Source organism: Ranitomeya imitator, chromosome 3 (genome assembly GCF_032444005.1).
Source record: "Ranitomeya imitator isolate aRanImi1 chromosome 3, aRanImi1.pri, whole genome shotgun sequence".
Classification (NCBI taxonomy): Eukaryota; Metazoa; Chordata; class Amphibia; order Anura; family Dendrobatidae; genus Ranitomeya; species Ranitomeya imitator.
This window is the reverse complement of record NC_091284.1, coordinates 747670626-747685203: the sequence shown is the minus strand read 5'-3', so window position 1 is coordinate 747685203 and position 14578 is coordinate 747670626. Positions and strand designations below refer to the sequence as shown.

Genomic DNA, 14578 nt, shown 5'->3' with positions numbered 1-14578 from the left:
ACTATTTGCTAGTTATTCACCACTTATTTTAGATTGCCCGCCATGAGAGGTCGACTGTGGCTTTGTATTGCTGTAATTTCTCAGGAATGTGGAAGCTTAATGTGCCAAGGTATCCTTTCAGGAGTAGCAATGTTATGCATGCTTAGTTTGGTATTGTCTCCATGTCTTAATTTGGGTTAGGAGAACCCAGACTGACGACCGTCTAAGATGAACTTTAATTGTGAATGCTGAAGCCACAGTCATTTGGAAATGATGTAAATAGTAATTAACATATGTTCCTATTCCTATACTGTGCAGTGTGTTCTGTGCTCTACGTCCGTATCTATTGCAGACATTGGTACTAATTTAAAAAAACAGCTTCAAATCTTGTGGCTTTGGAGGGTAGCATTTTAGGTTTAGACACTGAATTGTATTTTGCTCTTATTGTATATCTACAATAACAGAAGCTAATGTGAATGGGCAGATTCCGTGTGTTGTGCTGTGGAATATGTTGAGGACGTTAAGCTAAAGAGCACCTAAGTGACGCTGCGTAAAGGGTTTAAATCAAGACTTTTTTTTAAACTATGGGCCCAAAAACAAATAGTACTACCTTCCTGTTGTGCCCAACGACGATCTCTGCTGGAGATTCAACAGCTTCCACTGATGTCACATTGACAGACGAGTCATTCTTTTCCACTTTGCTCTGTTGATGGGGCGTGACTGCCGGTGTCATGCTGGTTGACAGCCAACTCTCTACTGCCTAATTGCGGGGAGCCGGCTGTCAATCAGCATGACATTGGCATTAACACCTCATCAACATAGCAGCCCAGTAGAGGAATATCTAACTCTGTTGACCTTGAGCAGCTGAATCGCAGGCAGGAGCGGTAAATAACCGCTCTGCGCTGGTGCTGGGTAGAACAGGCAGGTACTGTATTCTGCAACTACCTGCCTGTTAGTCGCAAACGCGGATTAAATATGAAAATCACGGCACTTCTGAGAGATAGGGGCTCAAGTAGGACCCTGTCCCGTAACATGAAATGTGGGTAACTTGGCACTCAAAAAATTGTAGAAAGTGAAATCTTTAACAATGCACAGCAATCTAGATTTTTAAACAAACGTTTTGGTCTGTATCCGACCTTCATCAATGGGCTTTAGTTGGAATTTTTATTTTCTTCTCACTTGTTTCATTTTTTTCTTTCATTTTCTGTTGTTTTCTTTTCTCTTTTCTGCACATCTTGCATTTGATTCTGACACTCTATTACAGTACTTACATGATGATTTCTGTAATTTACAGTTGAACATTTCTTTGTATTTTTTTTCTGACTTGAATTTATTATTCTTTACTCTAGCACATTGATGAAGGTCTGATACGGACCGAAATGTTTGTATAAAAATCTGGATTGCTGTGTGTTATTAAAGATTTCACTTTCCACAATTTTTTGAATACCAAGTTACTCATATTTCATGTTAGTTACAAACATCCTGGATAAACCCGTTAATTTTCATTTTTGCTTTGAAACAACACGCAACCTCTGATACTCTCAAGATCTCCTCCTCTACTGCCCTCTCAACTCTTCTTCCCACAACTGCATCCAAGACTTCTCCCGTGCTTCCCCCATACTCTGGAACTCTCTACCACAACACATCAGACTCTCACCTACCATAGAAACCTTCAAAAAGAACCCAAAGACCCACCTCTTCCGACAAGCCTGCAGTGATCGTCAACCTACTGAATAGCCGCACAACCAAATCTACCCTCTCCTAGTGTATCCTCACCCATCCCCTGCACACTGTGAGCCCTCGCGGGCAGGGTCCTCCCTCCTTGTGTACCTGTATGCCTTGTTTTTTGCTCATGTTTAATTGTATTTGTCTATATTTGCCCCCTTTTCACATGTAAAGCGCCATGGAATAAATGGCGCTATAAAAATGTATAATAATAATAGAATAATAATTGTGCAGACATGTGATCTTCAATCTTGCTACCAGTCCAATACATGGTCGCATGTGAGCTACAAGATCTTCACCTATTAGATCCTTCCCACCCAGCTTTGCCTTACTTGTCTCTCTGTATGTCCCACATGAAGTATGAAGCAGTAATATAGTATTTGAGTGAATACAATAATTTGTTGCTTCCCTTACTCACACTGATTGTCAATATGTATACGTGCAATGTACAGTATCTCCACTGTACTTCTACAAGATGCAGGTTCTCACTAAGAGCTGACAGGGAGAAACTTATCATTAGCAGAAGGCATGGGAGACAGACTGAAACTTCTTCACATAGGATAAACTGGGTGTTAGGATAGCACCGGCGCCCCTGCATGTGTCCCCTTACTCTTCCCAGCAGGGATCTGGGCGTGTTCACTTATTGCTCCATGCTGTTTGAGTCACTGCCGTCTCTGGCTCCTCCCATGGCACGCAGGTTTCCTGAGACAATGCTTAGGGATTGTGCGCTCCCTGATTCTTAAAGGAGCCACTCGGGTGCTTCTGAAAATGTCCTCAGTCAAAGTCATGGAGACATTAGGTAATTAAGGCACCTTTCCCAAATTTGAGGTGCCTTAGCAACGTTAGCATCAGTGAATTTCCCTGTTACCTAGTTGTAAGGTCTCTGTACCCTGTAACTGTGCGCTCTGAATCTGCTCCTATCTGTCCCCTTTACCTGACCCTGTCAGCCCTGCTGTATTTATACCCGAACCCATCCTGCCTGTGTCTAGTCCTGTTCCTGATATGTCTGAACCCGCACCTGTGATCTTGTACCTGTGGCCTTCCCGTGTTCCTATACGTGTCCTGCCTGTGCCTGATTCTGCATCTGTCTACCAGCCGTATGCCCTTGCTAACCAGTTCCTGGCCAGTCCTGCTTCCCTGCCCCTTTGAGGGTCAGCTATCACGGCTCTTGGGGGTGTCCTGGACTAGCACCTGGAGTCCACCTGGGCTCAAGCCCACCATCAGGGGCTCTAGTGAAAAAACAGGTTTTTGCTTAGTTACGCCCCTCCAGGCTCTCCCTGGACCGTGGCACAGTAGTTCTACAACCAGGTGCGTAACACTGGGACTCTACAGTATGCTGGACATCTGGGGATAGCCATTTTATTCCACTGATTTATCATTTTCTGCCATTAGAATAGAGCAAGAACCAAATGAGGTCATTTTCCCTACTCTGCAAATCCAGAGGCACCGTTGGTAATCTACTCTGCAATACCTGAGCCATATTAGATGGAAAAGTAATAAACATGGCAGACAACCCAGAAATGTCACATCAAATTATTCTTTAATAATATAATGTGCTTTTGAAACTAAGGTTTCTACTTGAAAAAAATAATTGTACAATTAAGAATTGACAATCTAGTAACACAATGTGTCCAGTTCATCATTTGCGTTATTTTTCCAATTACTTTTTATCCCTTGTGGTATACGATGACATTCGCTACAAAATTTCATAAAATTACTACAAGAGGGATTGAAGGACTTGTTGTCCAAACCTTTGCAACTTTTTAAAAACTCACAATCGATGAATCAGCCAAAAACATCAAGAAACCCCAAACCAATCCGCAATGACAAAAAAAACCAAGTGAACACATGTAAAATAGATTTTAAAAAAGAAGCAAATGAACAGAAGAATAAGGCGCAAATGAGAAACAAACAAAAAATGTCAATGGCTAGACAGAACAAAGACGTAAATGCAATAATGAATCGGGCCAAATTAGACTAGTTCCATTCATCAATGAAACAACATCAATGTAGAAGCAATGTGGGAAAATACCGCTATATACAAATGTACAACAGCGCAGATTTAATACTAATTATACCCAAGCTTCCGATGCTTTATCCCTGTAACAAGCCGTGACCTTTAAGAAAGCAAAGGTTTGTTTTATGATGATGTGCGGTACAGGACCGGAGAGGTAACTCCAAGAGTAATAAGAGCAGGATATGAGCAAACAAAGAGCAGATTTAGCTTTTTTAGCACAGTGCTCACAAAGCGAAGGCATTCTCAATTTACTAATTAGTTCTTCTTTAAGCCTGTCCTTCCTTTTCCTCTTCTTGGGTAAATCTACTTTACATACTTATAGAGCTTTGTTTCTAAGGAAAGGTCATTAATATTTGAACTTGTTTCTTGCAGACAGCTTACAAGATAAAAGATGTGCGGCATGTGAAGCCACATTCATTGTAGTTTGTTGCCTTTGTGACCCATGCCATTCTATACTAATCGTGGCCCGTACATTGCCCTCTACTAAATCTGCTTTCAGGAAATTAGCTCTGAAATTGAAGTAAAGGTTACAGTCTGAGCAAACACTCTAGATAAGCCGATTTATACAATGTTGATAGAACACTTGTATTGACTCCCGAGGTTACAGCCTTTTTTAATTTCACATTATTCTTCAGTGGAGCAGTAGGAAATGGAATGAGGAATATAGTAATGTAAATATGATTATAGGGGTTGCCCACTACTCGGACAACCCTTTCTCAATCCCTGTGTCCCGCCCCCCCCCAGTAAAATAACACCTATACTCAAGTCCGTTGCAAGCAGTGATCCAGAGGTGAGGTCACTACTCTCCCAGGGCTAGCATAACATTATGTTGTGTGATCCCACTGGCCAGTCAGCAATGGCTTCACTCTCCTCTACGGACATAACATCCAGAGGAATTGAGAGTGCAGGCGGTGGTCTCACTTCTTCTGGATATGAAATGAAACCTGGCACTCAACTTGTACGTGAAAGCGGTTTTATTTACCAGCAACAAAAAAACATTTTGGTCGTTAATCTGACCTTCATCAGTTACGTATAGATAGTGTTGTTTATAGTGAGTGTACGCCGGCAGACCAGCGGTGGACACCGTGTCTCGTCACATCACAAGCCAGCGGTTACCGGTCACATACCCGGTCTCTTCTCATAACAGGGAAAACATAGCCCTTCGCTCACAGGAGCGTACACTCACTATAAACAACACTATCTATACGTAACTGATGAAGGTCAGATTAACGACCGAAACGTTTTTTTTGTTGCTGGTAAATAAAACCGCTTTCACGTACAAGTTGAGTGCCAGGTTTCATTTCATATTACTAAGGTGTTGGAACCTACCTGGGCACCACACTCCACAAGCTGTGCACACGTTTATCTATTTAATCACTTCTTCTGGATGTCTTGATTTGCCCGAAGGAAGAGAGTGAAGCCAGCACTGATTGGCTGCAGGGATCTCGTGACTTTAAAATGTCACGCAAGCCCTGGGAGAACAGTGCCCACATCGCTTGAACAGCATCGGCACCAGAGTTGAGTGTAAGTGTTATTATGTTACTTGGGGAAACACAAGGATTCAGAAGGGATTGTCCAAGTAGTGGACAACCCTTTCCATAGCATAAATTTAGGCTAGTGTTACATGTCTAGCGACATCAAGTCTTCAACCCCCATACACATTAACCAATGTCATCCGCACCCACTGATATTGATGAGTGCAGCCAACACTCTAATGTCTATGAAGGCAACAGCCAACTGATTGTCAAGGGAGATGTAGATCGGGCATGTCCGATTTTAGACTACAAATCACTTTGATCTCCCTGAGATAAGCCGCTAACATGGACATCTGCCGGCGGCTTTCTCATAGAGAACACAGGAGCACTCGGCTAATGCATCATTCATCCGGCAGCCATCTAATGTGTATGGGGGGCTACTTGTTTGCTGATCGGTAGTTTAATAGCCCATTTACACAAGCAGACCGCCTTTCAGATGCACACTGAATGATAAGTAATAGATCATTCAGTGCCCATACGTTGTCATTGTTCTTGGCAGAATCGGTGCTGCTTACACCAGACGATGTGTTATTGAGAACGATGATCTTTTGTGCAAACCAAAAGATGATTTCACCTGACGAACAAGCATTTTGCTCATTCATTGGGCGAGTGACAGCCTGTTTAGACTACACCATTATCCAGAAACATGGATTTCTAGAAACTTTTGTTCACTGTTTATCGTGCAGTGTAAATAGACCTTTAGGCACATCATGCAACCAAATTCATTTGGGACAATTTTAGACTTTTTCATATATACAGTATGCTGTATATAGGAGACAAGACCAGCACTCCTATAGAATTAAAGGGAACATGTCACCAGAAAAAAATGATTTTGACCAGGTTCCCTTTAAGTTCATGTGCAGGATCCAGGCCTAGCACCAATTAAAACCTGGGAAACATGGGTGGAGGTGGGTTACAGGCAACTTTGCGGCCATATAGTATTAAATCACTGTGCATGTACGCCTTGGAAAATATACAGATATATATGCAAGAACTATGCAATAGCACTCTGCAATTAGTGAATATATCAATTACACTATTGCTACATGCAGAAAAACGTGAGATACTCAGTTAACATTTTTTGATAAAAAAATCATATAAGCCATCCACCAGCGATAGGTTCCATACGATACGAAACGATACGATACACTTTATTGATCCCGTGGGAAATTATGGTATCACAGCAGCACAACTTAAATCATAAAAATCATAAAGGAATTACATAGTTGACATGACAGTGGAGTTGACAGAAGAACATTATACATTAGAATAGGACATACACAACGAGTGAACTGAAATGTAGAGAAATAAGTAGACATTCACCTTGGTGGTTTAACCCTAATGTTATTGTTGTACATTCCCATGGCAGTTGGCACAAACGATTTCCTATATTTTTCCTTCTTACACCTCAGAAGTATTAGCCGGTTACTGAAGGTGCTCTTCTGTCTCATGAATAGCTCATATAGTGGATGTGCATTATTGTTCATAATTGCCATACACTTTTTCAGAGTTCTTTTCTCCACTACCTCCTCAGGAGAGTCCAGATTACAGCCCACAGCAGAACTTGCCTTCTTAATAATCTTATTCAGCTTATTAGCATCAGAGGCCCGCACACTACTACCCCAGCACGTGATTGCAAAAAAGATGGCACTTGCCACTACAGATTGGTAGAACATTTCTAACATTTTGCTACACACATTAAAAGACCTCAGTTTCCTTAGGAAATACAATCTGCTCATCCCCTTCTTGTAGACAAACTCTGAGTGGCATCTCCAGTCCACTTTGCTATCCAAATGGACCGCCAAATATTTGTAACTCTCCACCTGCTCTACCTCCTGACCAGCAATAGTGATCGGTAAGCATTCCATCTTTATCCTGCTATAGTTGGCCACCAACTCCTTAGTTTTCTTAACATTTAGTTGTAGATAGTTACCATTGCACCAATCCACGAAATTCGACACCACCCTTCTATATTCCTCATCCCCCTGATCTCCCCTAATGCATCCCACAACCACGGAGTCATCCGAAAATTTTTGAAGGTGGCAAAGTTCAGATTTATACTGAAAGTCTGAAGTATACAGTGTGAATAGAAAGGGCGCAAGCAGCGTTCCCTGGGGGGCACCTACACTGCTCAATAATCTGCTTGACACCACTACTCCCATCTGTACAAACTGTGGCCGATCTGATAGGTAGTCAGTTATCCAATTTCTCATCCCCTCCTCAACCTTCATATCAGTCATCTTTTTGTGTAGTAAAAGTGGCTGCAGGGAGTTAAATGCACTCGAGAAATCGAAGAACATCGCTCGCACCATGGTTCCGTCAGTCTTCAGAAATGAATGTACCCTATGTAACAGAGAGAGAATAGCATCATCCACCCCCAATCTATGTCGGTAAGCAAACTGAAGGGGATCGATAAAAGCATTGACCCTTGGTCTAAGGGTACCGTCACACTATAACATTTCGATCGCTACGATGGTACGATTCGTGACGTTCCAGCGATATCGTTACGATATCGCTGTGTCTGACACGCAGCAGCGATCAGGGATCCTGCTGAGAATCGTACGTCGTAGCAGATCGTTTAGAACTTTCTTTCATCGCTGGATCTCCCGCTGTCATCGCTAGATCGGTGTGTGTGACACCGATCTAGCGATCTAGCGATGCGATCCAGCGATGCGTTCACTTGTAACCAGGGTAAACATCGGGTAACTAAGCGCAGGACCGCGCTTAGTTACCCGATGTTTACCCTGGTTACAAGCGTTAAACTAAAAAAAAACAAACAGCACATACTTACATTCTGGTGTCCGTCAGGTCCCTTGCAGTCTGCTTCCAGCACTGTGACTGCCGGCCGTAAAGTGAAAGCAGAGCACAGCGGCTGTGCTTTCACTTTCACTTTACGGCCAGCAGTCACTGAGTGCGGGAAGCAGAGACTGCAAGGGACCTGACGGACACCAGATGTAAGTATGTGCTGTTTTTTTTTTTTTTAGTTTAACGCTTGTAACCAGGGTACACATCGGGTAACTAAGCGCGGTCCTGCGCTTAGTTACCCGATGTTTACCCTGGTTACCCAGGGACCTCGGCATCGTTGGTCGCTGGAGAGCTGTCTGTGTGACAGCTCCCCAGCGACCACACTACGATTTACCTACGATCACGGCCAGGTCATATCGCTGGTCGTGATCGTAGGTAAATCGTATAGTGTGACGGTACCCTTAAGTGAGCAAGCACTAATCTTTCCAAGGCCTTCATAGCGTGAGATGTTAAGGCTACAGGACAATAGTCATTTAGGGTTGCAGGAGAAGAAGTCTTGGGTACCGGCACCAGACAGGAAGTTTTCCATAACACAGGTACCCTCTGTGTTTGTATACTTCCATTAAATAGGCGAGGTCAGCCCAACGCTATTTACTTTTGCATAGTGTTTGTATGTATGTCCTCATCAGAGAATAGGTTTTCCCCTTGGGACATCTCCCTTTATAAGCAGAAATGGAGAGCTGGTAAGACCGGCATGTCATTTCACATTTCTCCTGTAGTTGCTGCTAACGTCTGGAGGAGCATGCACCAGGATGAACTTCTGAACTTCAAAATTGGAGCAGCCTAAGACCAGTTACCCCGTGCATTTTTTAGGTTCCCTTGTTTAACACTATATTTTGGAACCTTTTTTTTACAGCATTCAGCTCGATTTCGAGCCATGTTGGCGACTTGATGGATGAACAATCTGTAGGAAGATCGATCTTGTGTGAGCCTAGATAGGTCTACCAGGGTCTTCTCTACCATTATCTTGACAGTATCAAGCCATCAGGTTGCTTCTCTTCCCCTTCACCTTGTTCCTTCTATTCTTCCGACCATGATGTCCTTCTCCAGTGATTGCTCTCTTCGTATGACATGTCCAAAGAAGGCAAACCGTAGCTTGTTGAACCTTGCTTCGAGCACATGTCTGGCAAGTAGTGTTGAGCGATACCGTCCGATACTTGAAAGTATCGGTATCGGATAGTATCGGCCGATACCCGAAAAATATCGGATATCGCCGATACCGATATCCGATACCAATACAAGTCAATGGGACATCAAGTATCGGAAGGTATTCTCATGGTTCCCAGGGTCTGAAGGAGAGGAAACTCTCCTTCAGGCCCTGGGATCCATAGGGATGTGTAAAATAAAGAATTAAAATAAAAATTATTGATATGCTCACCTCTCCGGCGGCCCCTGGACATCACGCTGCTAACCGGGAGGCTTCTTTGTTTAAAATGCGCGCCTTTAGGACCTGCGAATGACGTCCCGGGTTCTGATTGGTCGCGTGCCGCCCATGTGACCGGCACGCGACCAATCAGAAGCCGTGACGTCATTCGCAGGTCCTCAATTCCTAGAATTAGGAGTTTTTGTGAATGAGAATGATGTCGCGGCTTCTGATTGGTCGCGTGCCGGTCACATGGGCGCCACGCGACCAATCAGAACCTGGGATGTCATTCCCAGGTCCTAAAGGCGCGCATTTTAAACAAAGAAGCCTCCCGGTTAGCAGCACGATGTCCAGGGGCCGCCGGAGAGGTGAGCATATCAATATTTTTTATTTTAATTCTTTACTTTACACATCCCTATTGATCCGATACCGATACCCGATATCACAAAAGTATCGGATCTCGGTATCGGAATTCCGATACCGCAAGTATCGGCCGATACCCGATACTTGCGGTATCGGAATGCTCAACACTACTGGCTAGCTTTGTTCCAAAATGTATTTGTTTGTTCTTCTTGCCATCCTTGGTATTGATAACACCCTTCTCGAGCACCACATTTCGAAAGCGTCGATTCGTCTTCAGTCTTGTTTCTTTGGAAAAGTAAAAAGTGTAATAATATGGAATTAGGAGACATCTTGGATGACGGCACTTTCTTGCAGCTCTATAGTTGCTTACAGAAATGCATTCCGTTGTTTCCAACTTTTTCTTTCCAGTCATTAGGATATTTGTAATATGTGCGACATGTGGAAATGTAACATCACACATGCTATTAAAACAGCTGGCTAATCCTGCCCGTGCAAATGTTTCTTGTCACATGTAAGTATACATTACCTTTCGCTCGTGGCGCGCAGTGTATCAAATAGCATTTTAATGTAGAAATGAACTCTAGGGACTTCTCAGCGCTCAATGAATTCAGGAAAGCTTTAAAATCATAATTGAGTCATCTTCAAAAAATAGATCCAAAAGGTTGGAACTTTGCCCCTCTTAATATATTTTCTGTTTGCATTTTAGTTCTTTACATCATGAAAGGGGTTGTCCAGTACTTTTGTATAGATGAGCTGCCCATGGGATAGGTCATGAATATCAGACCTGGGGATGTTAGACAACCGGCACTAGAGATATGAGCATCGATTCGTAGTACCCCAGTCAGGAAGCCAGGTCAGTATTCTGTATGGGATGGGACCCCTGCAAATTGCCTTTTACCTTATGGCACCCATGGCGTGTTTTTTGATTAGCTGGGCTGTTATGATGTCATTATTGTGGCCCAGCATGATGCACACACTCCATCATACCAGCCAGGCTAATCAAGAGAGGAGCCACAGATGCAATCAGGTAAGAGGTGACTCGCAGGGCTCTCATCCAGATGGCTGCTGCGGCTGCTTGATCTGAGCCCTGCAAATTGCTTCTCCCATCTCTACCCGGTGCCCATTAATTTCAATAGAAGCTAAGCTGCAGTATCTGAGAGAGGCCATGACAGTGTACGGAGCCATGCTATTCTGTATCTGTGCATTGTGTACATTCAGCCACAGAGGGGGTGCCAGGTGTCAGACCCCCACAGATCTGATACTAATGATCTAACACAAGGATATGTTATTAATATGTAAGTCTTGGACAACCCCTTTAACTAAGGCAAGGAAACCTCCTTTAAATCAGTCCATTGGTGATATAAATTCTGTAAGTACCACACCCTGGTGGCTACATTTCCATTTTGGCATTGAAGTTGTGTAAATCATTTCAGGAATTTCCACGTTTTCCTGACTCCTCAGTTTCTGGAGTGTATTGCGATCCTGCCCTCCTGGTTGTATATACTTACTCCACAGAGTTGGCACAAAGGAATGAATGAATGTTGATAAAGCCGGACTGAAAGAGAGATAGAAAGTGCAAAAATCAGTGAATCTTTCTGCTTAAACCTTCAAAGCATTTCTGTGCCACTAATGTGAGTTGTCTCCAAGCACTTTCCATTTATCATATTGGGGCATTGGGACCATTGACGTCATCCCCCTTCTGTTAGCCAAAGCAGAGAGCCACCGGCAAAGAGCGGCACTTACATCTCCGCACTGAACGTTACATCACAGTGTACATATAGGTGTAATCTGCATATGCTAAAAAAATTCAGAAACACATTGCTGCATATGTTCCTACGAGTCTTTGTTATGAAACGACACAACATATTATGTTGACTTCCATTTGCATAAATTCTTCTATTGACTTTTGGTTTTTCTTACCATAGTGTTGAAAATGGGATTTCCAAAGAATAAAAACTATGTTTAAAGGGAACCTGTCACCTCGGTTTTAGCTATTAAACTGGTCTCAGTGTCCTGTTAGTGAAGCGATGTGCATCACTAACATGTTTATATCAAAGAAAATCTCCAAGTATTAGGTTTAAAAAAAACACTTTATATCATTATAGGATTCCTTCACATACCTTCTCCTTCAGTCATACAGGTGATGAATTTGTATCTTTTCAAAGTAAATATAGGAAAACTGACTGAACAGCAATCTAGTCTGAACTGGTGCATAGCCAAAAAAGACTTGCATAGCAAATAGATCAATAGCTGCACTCAATTTTACTGTACTAAAGCAAGGAAATGTGCGATACATGAAATGTGAATAGCATAATGGCTTGTGAAATCTATGAAAAAACACATGAGATGCTTAGCACAAGATTTGGCCAAAAATTGTGAGCCCACCCACCAAACGTCAAGGTATCTTTTCAGTCACAAATCATTCAATGTAGTTTTGACATTAGGCATGCCCACAGAATTGCATTTGATTGCCGGGACTGGCCCGAAGTCACAGCAACAATGTTTCAAATCCCGCGCATGCGCACTGCCCATCCGGTCCCAGGCATGCGCACTGACTCTGGGTGTACAATCCCGGCTCAATGCTAGATGTGCACCTGCGCTGCAGCACAGAGTGGAGCGCATCTGACATGAAAGGAGTTTCCACTACTTTTTCATCTCCCTGTTATATATCATAGCTCTTCAAACCAATAAGTTTTGTAATATACTTGTAAAGCAGAGCACAGCGGTGACATCACCGCTGTGCTTTACGGCCGGCGCTGACAGTAAGTGCGGGAAGATGACGGCGAGGGACGTGACAGACATCGGAATGTGAGTATGTAGTGTTTTTTTTTTTAACTTTTACAATGGTAACCAGGGTAAACATCGGGTTACTAAGCGCGGCCCTGCGCTTAGTAACCCGATGTTTACCCTGGTTACCCGGGGACTCATCGCTGGATCGGCGTCACACACGCCGATCCAGAGATGACAGCGGGTGACCTGACGACAAAATAAAGTTCTGGCCTTCTAGCTCCGACCAGCGATGTCACAGCAGGATCCTGATCGCTGCTGCGTGTCAAACACAACGAGATCGCTATCCAGGATGCTGCAACGTCACGGATCGCTATCGTTATCGTTCAAAAGTTGCTCAGTGTGACGGTACCTTTAGAACCAGGTACGGACTCGGGCTGAAATTCAGTCCTGGCATTTGAGGTCACACAGGCCCATGTTGTCCCTGTCACCATGAACCAGATGGGATCTATTACTAATATTACCCTGGATGGAGGAAAGAACATTTTCTGCAAGACCAATATTTCTAATGATACCCGTGGCTGCTGGGGTAAGTGACGGAGTCAGCGACTTTGTGCTCCATCACAAGTCTTAACAGTATGGGTGTCTTGAGAACACCGATTCTGTTAACAACGTAGCAGACAAGGCGGCCCATGACCAGACAGGCCCTTCTGGCATTTGCAAGAATTGCCAGATGGCCAGTCCGGCCCTGATTAGAACACAGTAGGCCTGGAGACAGTAAGCGATTGATGTAAGCATCAGAGCTGCAGCTGGCACACACCAAACGATTCTATCTGCGTATATCTTACTATTCTAAGAGTATGTATGCATTTACTGGCACATAATAGCAAGATTAATGAATAAAAAATGAAATGAGTTAGGGTAGTGGATAACTCTTGAAGCTGTGGCTATACACCCAGAGTCAGTGCGCATGCCCGGTGAGCAGATGGGCAGTGCGCACACGCGGGATTTGGTACGTGGTTGCTGTGACTTCGGGCCAGGCACGGCAAGCAATCGCAATCCTGTGGGTATGCCTAATTTCAAATGTACACTAAATGATCTGTGACTAAAAAAAAGTTACCACTCCTATGACTGAAAGAAAAGGTATGTGAGGGAATCCTCTAATGATATAAAGTGTTTTTAAACCTAACACTTGGAGCTTTCTGTGACAAAAACTTCACATTGCTTCACTAACAACACACTGGGACCAGTGAGGTGATAGGTTCCCTTTAAAAGGTCTCAGATTGTTGAAAAAAATATATAAGTAGTAAAGCTCAGTCTCACCGATCTGTCCTAGCTGCTTTTCCATTGCTTGCCCAGTCTCCACTGGTCTGTACTTCTGGTCCCATTTCATCTCATTGGATACTACTGTTACTACTGTGGCCAGATATTGGCTAAGAGGTTATTTCTGGGCTTCTAGACGAGATTAGCGAGGCCCAGGTAAGCCTCTCAACTACCGTAAGAGTTGCAGGGAATCTGTGAGGGTGAGTATTACTTTTTTCTTCACTCTGAGCCGTTTTAAAAATATTTGTCATCCACTGGATAACTCTTTAAGCACATGTGAAGAAGGAAGTGAAATATGCAAATTGCCTCTTCAGAGAGGACTAGAACTCTAGTTCCACCTAATAGAAGACGCAGTCCTAGATATTGACCCTTTAATGAGCCTCGCCATATGACTTAGGCCAAAAGCCAAATCAGAATCTCAATTTGCAGACACGGTGTTTTGGGACACTGCCCCTCATCAGTGCAAAGTGTGAGATCTGGTTTCGCTAGGTGAGAGGCTTCTGACCAGGATCGAAGCAGTGACGGTTCTCCTTGTGAAAAGTGACATGCCAGTCTTGGCATGCCAATATGAGGAGACTTTTAAGCCTTGCAAGAAGTCATAACACAATCACTAGTCAAGACTGGCCTCTGTGACTCTCAGGAGGCCACTCAAGAAAAGACTATGCACTGAAAATAATTGAAACTTGCAGATCAGATTTTGGACTTTGTGGACTATTAGATGAGTATTACAAGAGTCACTGT

The 14578-nt window shown here is 43.4% G+C and overlaps 1 protein-coding gene across 1 annotated transcript in view; it reads left to right on the top strand.

The window, feature by feature from the left end:
- FREM2 (FRAS1 related extracellular matrix 2) overlaps positions 1-14578 on the top strand; it is a 337360-nt gene that overhangs the window by 241471 nt on the left and 81311 nt on the right. The gene's annotated exons all lie outside the window — the stretch shown is intronic.